Below are 12100 nucleotides of genomic sequence, written 5' to 3'. Positions count from 1 at the left end.
AGGAGTGTTAAATAAAAAATAAAGATGATTATCTTCATCCATTTCTATTGGTTTGGTAACATAAAAGTTCTTAATTCAAAAGATAATAACAAGCCAATCAGTGTATTCAGTAGGATGCATTAGTGGCATAAGGTATTGTAAATATACAACAATGTGACAATAAAACAATGCATTTACTTTTTACTTTTGATACTTAAGTACTTTTAAAAGCATGTACTTTCATACTTTTACTTAAGTAAAAACCTGTCTTTACAACTTTTACTTGTAGTGGAGGAGTATTTGACCAGTAGTATCTGTACTTTCACTCAAGTAATGAAGTTGTGTACATTGTCCGCCTCTGCTGGTTAGCATGCTAAACAATCAGCATGCTAAACTAACTAGCATAAATCAACAAGCACATGTACGGCCTATTTCGGAGAGGTATTTCTCAGGAACGGTAGTGAATATCAAAAATCTGTTCAGTCATTTCTGTGTGGCTCGGTCCAAAGATCGTATGATCAGATTTTGGACAAAATTTAACAAAATTTGTAGGAAGAGTAGCAATAAAACAGTTTTTCATTTACTTCAATATGGCTGACAGGTACATTCATGGAAAATAACAAATGAGACATCGTCAGAATTGGCATAACCCAGGAAACGAAACGACATAAAAATGACACATTTTGGACAATGTTTTCAAAAGTTATAAGTTTTTTTGAAAGAATCGTTATATCTCTGGAATACTAGGTGGCGCTGTCTTCAAACATCCGAGGTACCTCCAGGTCATGGTGTTGATTATCCCTACTCATTATTGTGCACATATGTCAAATGGTTCAAAAGATATTGCAATTTATGACAAATTTCTAAATGGCGGACACGTGGTTCAGCCAATCCTGGCATGACATCCTCTGATTCGGCATGACTCAAGGAATCCATAGACACATAGATTATAATATTCTGACTGACTGTTCAAAAGTTCTAAACGAAAATGTGAATTTTTGGTATCTCACGACCCATAGGTGGCACTGTTCCCAACTTTGGCATGGACCCTCAGATCATGGTGTTGATGAAGCATACCAAGTTTTGTTTCGATTGATCAAAGTTTGGCCGAGATACAGCCTCTGAACCCATTTTGGGTCAACTTTGTCAAGTTCACAACATCATAACTTTTGAAAAAAGATAAATAAAATAAATCAGTTCAGTCATGTCTGGGCAGCTCAGTCCAAAGATCATTTGAGCAAATTTTCAGAAGAATTGGATCAATTTTGAAGGAGTAGTAGCAAAAAGACCGAATACTGTACTTTTCAAAATGGCCGCTACTGTAATGGGTGGAGTCTTAATGTAAGCTATTGATTGTGATCAGCATGATGAGAGTACTCAGGTGTACTAAGTTTCATTTTTCTAGAATTAGGGGTTCAGGAGTTATTACCATTTCAATGTTGAATTTTTGAACTGGTGGTGGCGCTATAGAGTTAGTTCTAGAGACCCCAAAGTTGGTCAGATCACTAGTCATGACCATGACTTCAAGTCTGCCAAATTTCATCATTTTCCAATGTTCCCTTCATAGAGTTGCCATAGACTCCCATTGGACTAAAATAAAGAAAACATACAGATACAATAGGGGCTACAGCCCATTCTGGGCTTGGCCCCTAATTACAATAAACAGCCACCAAAATATTGTTATATTTCTCTTGTTCATTGAACACACCAGAATACAACTTTTCATAGCATATAAATCCTGTTCAATTTAATACTGAATGGGTCACGACAACATTTCTGTAGAAAACTTGCATGTTATTCAGAGTGACATTTTGTGAAAACATGTTACAAGATTATCATCATTATCAAAAGATCTGACTGATCAACATTATTCTGAAGATCTTACTGGAGATTTCAGGAAGTCTTGAGTCTTCAACACAGTCTGTGTCTTGAACTGTCTGTCATCATTCAGTCAGTATGGAGCTCAGTCAACTTCCTCTTGTGTTCTGTGAGTATTATTTTCTCTAAATGTATTTCAGTGGAATTGCTATTATATTATATAAATGATCAAGTGTTTTAGTGTTTCTAGATTTATGTATTTTCTTGCTGCTCTCAGAGTTTCAGACCCAGCTCTAGTCCATGATATCTGAGTGAAGGATGAGTTTGAGAGGAAGTGTGCAGTTAGTGCTGTTTGTGAAAGAGAAATGCACTCTGTTGTGTTGTAGATCAGTGTTTGTTCAGTCAGTCAGTTTTGTGATGTGTAATGCTGTTGAATCAGTTCTGTTGGTTTGTTTTGCAGTTATTGTCGCTGTTGTCGTAATATTCACTAGTACACAGTTAGTAAGAGTTTGTCTTTATTCTTCTGCTCGTGATCAGACTGTTTCCTTCAAGTTCCCAAAACAGTTCTCTGCTGTGACCAAATCTATAAAATACCAGTCAGATGTTTTCATGTTTATCTAGACACACATACAGTCCCTACACAATATCTTAATATTTGTTTTGTTCATCTTTATAATTATCAGCTCAATGTTCAAATTGTAATGAGTTTTTCTTCTTTGTATCTTTAGTGCTGATTTCAAACATCTACTCTCAACATACTGAAGGTGAGTCAATTTAATTCATATATTTTCATCATATATTTTCATATGAGTGATTCTGCAGTAACTGTTATAAACCAACTGAGAGTTGAGAGATTACTTACATTTCATTATGATTATAAATGCAAGTTGAATCATTCATGTGATAATTCTGAGGTGTGACAAGAAACACACACACACACACACACACACACACACACACACACAAAAACATCAGTCTATCAAGAATAGCTGATATATTTCTTACATTCTCTGTGAAATCAAAACAGTGAGAGGCGGGATCTTGTTGAAAAACTCATGTTTCTAAATTCCCAATGATTGTATATTGACAGATCTTTTATAAATGACTATAACAGCTATAGAGAACAACACTTCAGTCTCGTCTGATTTAGCGTGTGTTTTACAGTCAAGTAACTGTGTTCATGCAGTAAAAGCAGCACATTATTTTTATTGTGAATTGTTGTCATTGTACAGAAAGACCAAAACCCACAGTGACCATCAAACCTGCTCAACATGTATTCAGAGGAGAGACAGTCACTCTCAGATGTGACATATATGCTGAAGGAGTCTCTAGCTGGCAGTACAGCTGGTATAAAGACAGTTCAGGCAATGTTTTCAGTGAACTACAGGAACACACATTCAGTTCTGTTACTGAGTCTGACGCAGGTAAATACTCCTGTTATGGAGCAGAGAGAGAAGGATCACGAACATCACGCCGCAGTGATGAAGTTACACTGACAGTATCAGGTGAGTTTGATCATCTCTTCACATACACACACAAGTTTATCATGTTATTAATGAGTGATTTCTCAGCTTCAGATCCCAGAGCAGTTTTAAGTGTTTCTCCACAGACGTGGTTGACTGAAGGAGATCCAGTGACTCTGATCTGTGAGGTTAGCGGCTCCTCTACAGGCTGGACATTCAGCTGGTTCACTGATACTGGTTCATCAGGTAAGATATAATGTGCTTCATGTAGTAACATCTGAATAAACTGGTTTCATAAAAGAAATAGAGATTTAAAAATATTTAATCAATCTGAATACTCAATTTATAATGTATAAGACTCATGTAAAATGTCTGCTCATTTCTTTATTTTCATTTTCACTTTATACAGACTACAGCAGTCGTTATGATCTGCTCTCAGACAGCAGCAGAGGAGCAGGAGGAAACTACACTGTCAGTTCTGCTGCTCTAAATCACACAGGAGTTTATGTGTGCAGAGCAGAGAGAGGAGAACCAGCCTATAGCATATGGTACAGCGACACACAGTTAATATGGGTCACTGGTGAGTTCAAACTGAACAGAATGAGTGAGACACTCTGGAAATTTTCTTTGATCTTTTTAGATCTTGAAGTGTCTTTAGTGTTTTTATCCTGTCATAATATACGGCTACTTTTTAATGGTGTGAATGGAGAAAGATGCTTCTGCTGTCAGGTGTAGTTACTGCATCTACTAGCAGGTCCTAAATAAACCAAACTAACCAGCAACACCTTGATTCCTGGTTTAGCTGCAAAACTGTAAAACATTTCATTCTAATGGTGGAAAATTGTCATGAAAAACTTAAAGGGGTGGTTTACTGCTTTTTTTCTTTGCTTTATTGTGTTTATGGGGTGCAATATAACATGTTTTCGTGTTTCGTTTGTTAAAAAACGCCTTATTTTTCATATATTTCACCTTTTATTGTAAGCCGCTTTCTCCTCTGTCATTTGAACGACCGGTTGACTTCCTGATTCTGTGAAACCACTCCCTCAGAAACAGGCAATGAGCTCAGATTGGTTAGTTGGGCCGGTGTGTTGTGATTGGCTAAACTGCGTACTGCACATTACCTTCACGTGCGACAGCTGCATGTGCTGCGGTCAAATGTAAATAATGGTGTCAATATTGCCGTATCAGTTTGAGCCAGAATCAGACCCAGAAAGCAGTAATGAAGAGAGTCAAGCAGAACTTCCGCAAGCACGGCTCTTACAAAACGTTTCTGAATGAAGTTTGCTGTTGTGATTACATATAATTTTTTGAAGTTTGTACACGTTTGTCTTATACACACAAAATAGCATCGAACTAACTGGCCACTAACCAAACAGCGTTGGCTTGTGTTTACGTTCTTGATCAAATCGAAAAATTACGTCATAAAGTATACATGGAAAATACATTTACAAAATTAGTACATAATTACAAATTCGGGTCCAAAATGTTTGTACGCGTTTGTCATAGACACACGAAATAGCAATTAACTAACTGGCTAAAGCCAGCGTTGGCATTTGTTTACGTCTTTGATAAAACTAAAACATTGCATCTGAATTTATACATGCAAATACATTTAAAATTATGAAATCTTACTTACAGGTTGTGGCTCTACAACTGCTGCCTCTGTTTTTAAAGTTGGAACTGCTCCATGTTTTAGTAATAGTTTCTGTGTGAATCCATTGAACTCATGTAGATTCTGGAAGCTGTATTCCGTAAAAAGCACAGCACAGAGAGCTGAATTAGGATTGTAATTGTCAGGAACATAATCAAACACAAATTTTAACCATTGTTGACGAACTACAGCGTCCGTAGGAAGCCCGAACACAGAAGACCTGACAGCTGGGTGAAAATAACACCGTTTCGACGGCATGGCTACAACTCTCCACTATAACTCTTCCTCTTCGACACAGCCGCAGAACATGGCCTTGCCCCCTCTTTGGCATGTTCCGGAGGGAGGGGTTGATGCAAATTTATGGGTTTTTTACTTATGCAACCCTGATTTTTAAAAGACGATATCTCCGCTTACGTTGAACTTTCAGCGCAGCAACTTTGCAGATACTGTTCATGCACCAACAGCAACATTACACACTATTTAAAATGAAAAAAGTGAAATCGCAGTAAACCACCCCTTTAAATAGAACTCTTAAATAATCAAATAGGTGTATGTAATATAACATTTAATAAAGTGTTTTCATTATGAAATGTATTTGTAATATTTATGTCATTCAACACATCATCTTGATTCTAGGAGGCACTTTTCCAAAAACACAGGACACTCCATCAATGTGCACAAATTTTATACGATGGACCATATAAACACTTAACAATCATTTTACAGTTTGATTATTTGAATACTATTTGATTCACTCTGTACAGGCAAAGAAGAACTGAGTTGAGTCTGGTTTCTTCCAGGTTTTTTTTTTTTCTCCAATAGTAACAGCTTATGGAGGTTTTTGTTGGTTGTCACTGCTGTCTTTAGTTTGATTGCTGATGGCATAATGACAAATATATTAAGGTGTAACTTTGTTTATGAAGTTTTAAATAGAAATACTCAGTGTTGACTTATGGATTTTCAGTTATTAGAACTTAAATTGTTTCAAAGCAGCTTTTCAGAAAAATATTAAAGTTGAGTAAAGTGTTATATCAATAAAACTGTCTTGATTGATTTCTAAACTGTAGCTGTAATTGTCTTCTCAGGTGTTTCTCCTCCAGTCTCTCTGATCGTCAGACCCAGCAGAACTCAACACTTCACATCTGACTCTCTCTCTGAGCTGTGAGGACCAGAGTAACTCTACTGGATGGACAGTGAGAAAATACACAGACAGCTGGGGGCTGGAATATTGTTCATCATTACGTCGAAGATCACAAACAGGATCTACATGTACAATCAGAGACACCATCACACATGACACTGGAGTGTACTGGTGTGAGTCTGAATCTGGAGAGAAATATCATCCTGTTAATATCACTGTAAACCGTGAGTCTGTGTTTCTGTATTTATTCACTTCACAAAAGCCCTCATTTCATGTTTTGTATTTAAATAGCTGGATTGTGATCTCAGTTTAATCACACCAATCATATTCCTGAATGACAACAAATCTGCTAGACTATTAAACCTGTGACTATTAAACATTGCTCAACCTTTGTCAAGGAAAATAAAAATCTATATCCAGATTCATGCAGCTCTTAGCTGTGTCCGAAACCACTCCCATCCACTATATAGTGCACTATATCGGGTGTCAGCCATTTTGTAGTGTTGTCCGAATTCTGAGTGAACGACTTCATTCCCTACATTCGTTCACTACTTTTTACCCACAATGCATTCTAATTTCTCGCTGAAGCACTATTTCCCACAATCCAATGCAGAGAACCAACGAGCTGTTAGAGAGAGCGGGAGCGAGCGAGTTTGAATGAGAGATGCCGTTTAATTTACAAAAATGATGACGTTTAAAAATGTTCGTTGGTAGCGTATTCATTCTGATGTCAAATTAACGGTCGCCTGAGGGCGCTCTACGGCGTCATCTTATTTGAGTGCAAAAACACTGCTCGGGAGAGTTTCAAGATACTACAAACAATAAATACATAAAATTATTAACATGTGCTAATGTGAGTTTATTTTTGTTGACAACATTTTAATAGTAGCCTATTTAATGATTGACCATATAAGTGTAATGAGGCACACCAAGTACTCACATTCACTATTCTTGACTACGCCACTCCGATTTTATTTGGGTGGGAGATCCCAGACCATGTGAAAGGTTTTCCCCACACGGCTATTCAATTAAATGCATATCCTTAAGGCAAAATTACTATAAACACAGTTTCAAATTTTATTTTCCAAGTCATCAAGTAGTTTCACTTCAAAACTGGCTCGATTTACTCATGCAAGATGGAAATGCAAATAACGGCAGAGGGTAATATCACTCTCAAAGATGATAAAAGATGAAATTAACACCAAAAAAATTAATTAATACAATAAACCCAAAAACAAACTTCAATTTTCATAACTCAAAGCATGAAATGCCAAACCACAGCATACATGTGAGTGATGGTGAATATACTTCCTCCCTATATATATAGTTACAATGCATAAAGCTGCCAGTAATGGCCTAGTTGGCATGTAGAATAGACAGACCAGACAATAAACAATAGGCATGGGCCAACAACCAAAATGAAAATAAGCAAAACTAACAACTCACAAAAAATATAATTTCCAAGGCAGGGAAAACGGTGATCAATTGAGCTGGACCAAACAACTCTAAAGAAAAGAAAACAACATTAAACAAAACAATTTGTTAACCCATGTTATACAGTCCCACATTTTCAATCAGGGCAACTAATTTAATTTCAGTTTAGTGTGTACAAAGGGTATTCTAATCATTACACAATGAACGGCCTACTGTAGATCAACGATCACGTGCAGTATGCTGTGCTACTCGTTCAGCGTCAGCCACTCATCCAGCCCAAGATACCCAGCATGAGAATAAGACATCTACAATTGACTTCTCTACAAAAGAAAGTGCTACAAATTTCATACAATAAAAAGTTTCACTTTAACAATGAACCGATCGTTAACACTCACGTGAAATATGCAGTGTCGGTCATTCAATTGTAAATGTTTATAAATATTTACTAATCATTATTACCTTCATGAGCAGTCATTTTGATGGCAAAAAGTGTCGCAAATGACCAGAATTCACCCTATTTTCTCATCTTTACAAATCATTTATTAATCATTCGTTCATGTTTTTGCAGCACCCAATCTAAAGTGGAGACCATTCATCGTTTGTAAATTTTTATAACATTTACTAATTTTTTTGTATCTTTATTGGCACTGGACTTTTTGCTACTGTAACAACGTTTGTGTAGAGGGTGGTTAGTTAAGTTTAGTTAAATGCTTGGTAAAGACATGTCATGTCTTTGGGTGCGTAATTTGGGTGCAAAACATGTTTTATTACCTCAAGACTTATATTAGCATACTAAAAGTTGAAAGCGCTCCGAGCCACGGAAGAGATATTGTTTCTCGAGCGCTTTCTGTGAGTGCGATTCGAGACGGAGTGAAACACAGATGCGTTTCGTCCATTCTTTCAGCTTTTCCTTATTAATTTTGCAGTGTTCAAGTAAATGCTTGATTGTTTTGTGTGTATTTAACAGCTGCATCTGTTGAAGAGCAAGGAACTGTAATCTGATATTAATCTGTCGTGATGGTGAGAGAACTTCAGCTTCATCCTGGATTCTCTCAGTATCTCAGTTCAGACTGAACATGATTACTTACTGTAAAAGTCATGTTTTGAGAGAGACTCCTTTTGCCATCTCACAGTTGTTAAAGTCAACATGAACCAGCATCACAACTCTTTTTACTTCTGAGTGAAACAAGATATTCAACGAAAAAACATGTAGAGAAGAACTTGATTTGATCCACCAGGAATTAATTGGATTGTGTAAAAAAAAAAAAAAGAAAAATTGTTATATACGTAGTTTATTTTTTTCTGCTTTACCATCATAATTAGGGGTGTGCGATGTTGATAAAAAAGGTTATATCTCTATTTCCTGGGTGACCAAGTTGTGTATACAAGGTGTCGTATTGGACATACTAGATTAACTCATGAACATTTATTGATTGACAAAGAAGCACCAAAATGTCAATATCGCGGGACTCACTTGACAGTGAAACATGTGCTTTTGGTCTGTGCTCAATATTTAATGTCATGAGACGAAGGTTATTATCAGGACAAACTCTTAAGGACTTGTTTTAGATTATGGACCCAGAAAAACTTTCATAATTTATTTCAAAAGTAATTGTATGTACAAAACTTTGTAATTGCTTTATTTAATTTTTGTATTTTGTATCGTGTACTACTGTATTGTTATAATGTCACGGATGATATAAAGGATCCACGTGCAAAGGCAGTCAGTCAAAAACAGTCTTTAATGAAAACGCAAAACAAGGCAGTCTGTCGTACAATGACACAGAACTGGATGAGAACAAAACACAACTGAAGAAGGTCAGGCTCAGAGGACTCCCAACTTGGAGAGAGCTCGTGGGACTGGGCTCACTGGAAGCAGCAACAGGACACCGAGAAAACTTAGATGAACACAGCAAGACAAGACATGGTAAGACTCCTGACGGTATCCTGACATGAAGGGCAAAACAAGAGCATAAGCATGACACACACAATAATCCGACAGAGAGCCGCAAGCACAGCCACTGGAAATAGAGGCAATAATTAGAGCAGAGTGGAAACAGGTGTCACCGCCAAGCAGCGCGAGCGCTGATTGTGATGACAAACAGGTGGAGAAGAGAGCTAGAACGAGCATGGGCGTGCCTGAGTGTGTGAGTGTAAGATTGTGTAAGTATGTATGTATTTATGTGAGAGAGAGAGACAGAGAAGCAAACCCAGCTCATGACATATAATCTGTGTTTGCCATGAAACAGCCTGTGAAGCTGATGACAATAAACTTAAATCAATTCGAGCTCTATTTCCTGGGATTTTGTTGATAATTAGACAATATTTTGCTGAGTGTATGTTTGTGCTGGTACTGTGTCTGGTTTAGGTCTGTCATGGACAGCTGACTGTGATGGTTAGTTCACAGCAGTGACAGAAATGAACTTTTCCGTTTAAGGGAGATATTTGTCCCTTCATGCTTCATGAGTCAGTGAAAGTGTGGACTCTCGAGGCATGTTTTTGTTAGATTTTTCCAAACTGAGTGACATACGTATGGATAGGCATTTAAAAAAAATATTGTATTCGAATATTTGGGCTCATAAATTAATATTTGAATATTAGTTTATTTAAATTACGTTTAACGAGAAAGACATTATTTTTTAATTATCAAGTTTTTGTCACCATTTCTGAATAAGCTTATAATTAGGCATTATACACAGCCGTGCTCTACAACAACGTTATGTTATATCTCAAGGTTTTCTTTAGTTGAAAACGTGTAAATAACAACAACAAAAAAAAACAACCTTACTACAACTACAACAGTAAAGAATGTACAAACACTCGAGTCGGCCTGTGTTTATTGTGTTTATATTTTTTACATGTTGGTGTTAGTTTTTTTTTTAACATTGTTTAGGTACGATTTTAAAAACAAGGCTCATTTTGTCAAAACAATACACACACACAGACACGGGTATCAGAACATCTAAGATCTTTTGCAAAACAAAGCACTTCATTCAAAACTTTACAATAATTTAACAAAACCCAGTGTTGGTACACACATGGTTCATGCAGTCAGATTGTGTTTGAACCACTAGACACTCAGACACAGTCTTAAAGACTTGTAACATTTCTATTTTTTTATTTTATTTTTTATTTTTTTTTTGATATTGTTAAAGTACATGGATATACTGACCGAACACAACACATGAGACAAGTACTGCACATTCATGAAAATATTTATTTCTCACCACATTCTAAAATCCTTCATCATTGCAATTAGGCTGCATTTTGCACTGAAAATCAGAACATATTCAAAATACAATATAGTACATAAACTTTTGTGGAGATGGGGAAAAAACACCTTAGCATCATCTCTTTGTATAGCTGGATATGGCCACTTCATCCACATCAGTCAATGTCCTCCCTCGTAAGACAGCAAGGGAAGAATTTTCTCGAATGGTGAATCCATTCTTACACAGACTCTGCATCTATTAGGTCACAGGACTCCTCCAAAGCTTGAATGAGGAGAATAACATAGAGTCGGAGATCATAAAACTTCCACTGCCATGCAGAAGGGAAAAAGGAAAGGAAGGGAGAGTGTTGTGGGAGATGCTGGAATAATGGAACCAGATACCTAGTCTGTCCAATACTTAGGGTGAATCCCATTTCTCTGTCTTACCCCTTCCCCTACGTCTTACCCCTAGCCCTTGTCCCTCGAAACCGAGTGGTAAGCGCTAGGGGTGAAAACATACCCCTATGAAATGACACACCACTTGGTTACGGTTACGTCGTCATACACCGTCGCTAGCTGGTTGCTACGTCATCAGAGCCGACAAGTGTTGATCACGAACTTTGGATCGTTTTACAAACTTGTTAAAACTGTAGACATGCATGGAGTTCATTCAAGGCTAGTCTGCGGGACTGTTGTGCAAATCAGCAATGTAACGTTAGCGTCGCAAACTAGCGATTTTTTTAAAAACGTTTCAATTAAGAACATGGTTGCAAATATATATGTACAGGACTGTCTAGAGCACAAAACAAGACTGTCGTAATTTTTAAATAAATTATTTAAGCCGAAAATACTTGATTGTTGCCGGTTGCGCAGTGTGTTCTGGGTACCCCTCGGTTTCAAGTAAGCTCGCGAAAATGCTTGGTTTTAAGGGGTACCTACCCCTTCCCCTTAGCCCTACCCCTCGATCAAAACGAGAATTGGGATAGCCCTTACTCTCACGTGAACGCGCAAAACTAAGGGGAAGGGGTAAGACAGAGAAATGGGATTCACCCTTAGTCTGTCTAAACACGTGAGTATGTGATCTGTGTTGTAAGGAGCTATTTTGGCATGCCCCATTCTGCGTGATTGCAGCATATATTGTCATGTTGGTAACACTTTATTTTGATGGTCCCTTTTGAACATTCTGTTGACACTAAGTAATGTTGCAACTACATGTCAACTAACTCTCATAAGAGTATTAGTAGACTGTCTGCTTCATATCTGCTAACTCTTTATTGTGATGGTCTCCCAACAAACACTCTACTATAAGTATAACTTTGACTATAAGTAACTTTGCAAGAACGTGTCAACTTAATCTAACCCTAACCCTACCAGTCAACTAACACACTACTAACACTCTAATG

The 12100-nt window shown here is 37.1% G+C and overlaps 1 pseudogene; it reads left to right on the top strand.

Moving 5' to 3' along the window:
- The first annotated feature begins 1920 nt into the window (after nucleotides 1-1920).
- Nucleotides 1921-11895, top strand: LOC131530478 (sialoadhesin-like; annotated as a pseudogene).
- Nucleotides 11896-12100: the final 205 nt, after the last annotated feature.

Source organism: Onychostoma macrolepis, chromosome 22 (assembly GCF_012432095.1).
Source record: "Onychostoma macrolepis isolate SWU-2019 chromosome 22, ASM1243209v1, whole genome shotgun sequence".
Lineage (NCBI taxonomy): Eukaryota > Metazoa > Chordata > Actinopteri > Cypriniformes > Cyprinidae > Onychostoma > Onychostoma macrolepis.
The sequence above is the reverse complement of the archived record's forward strand: the minus strand, read 5'-3'. Positions and strand labels throughout refer to the sequence as shown.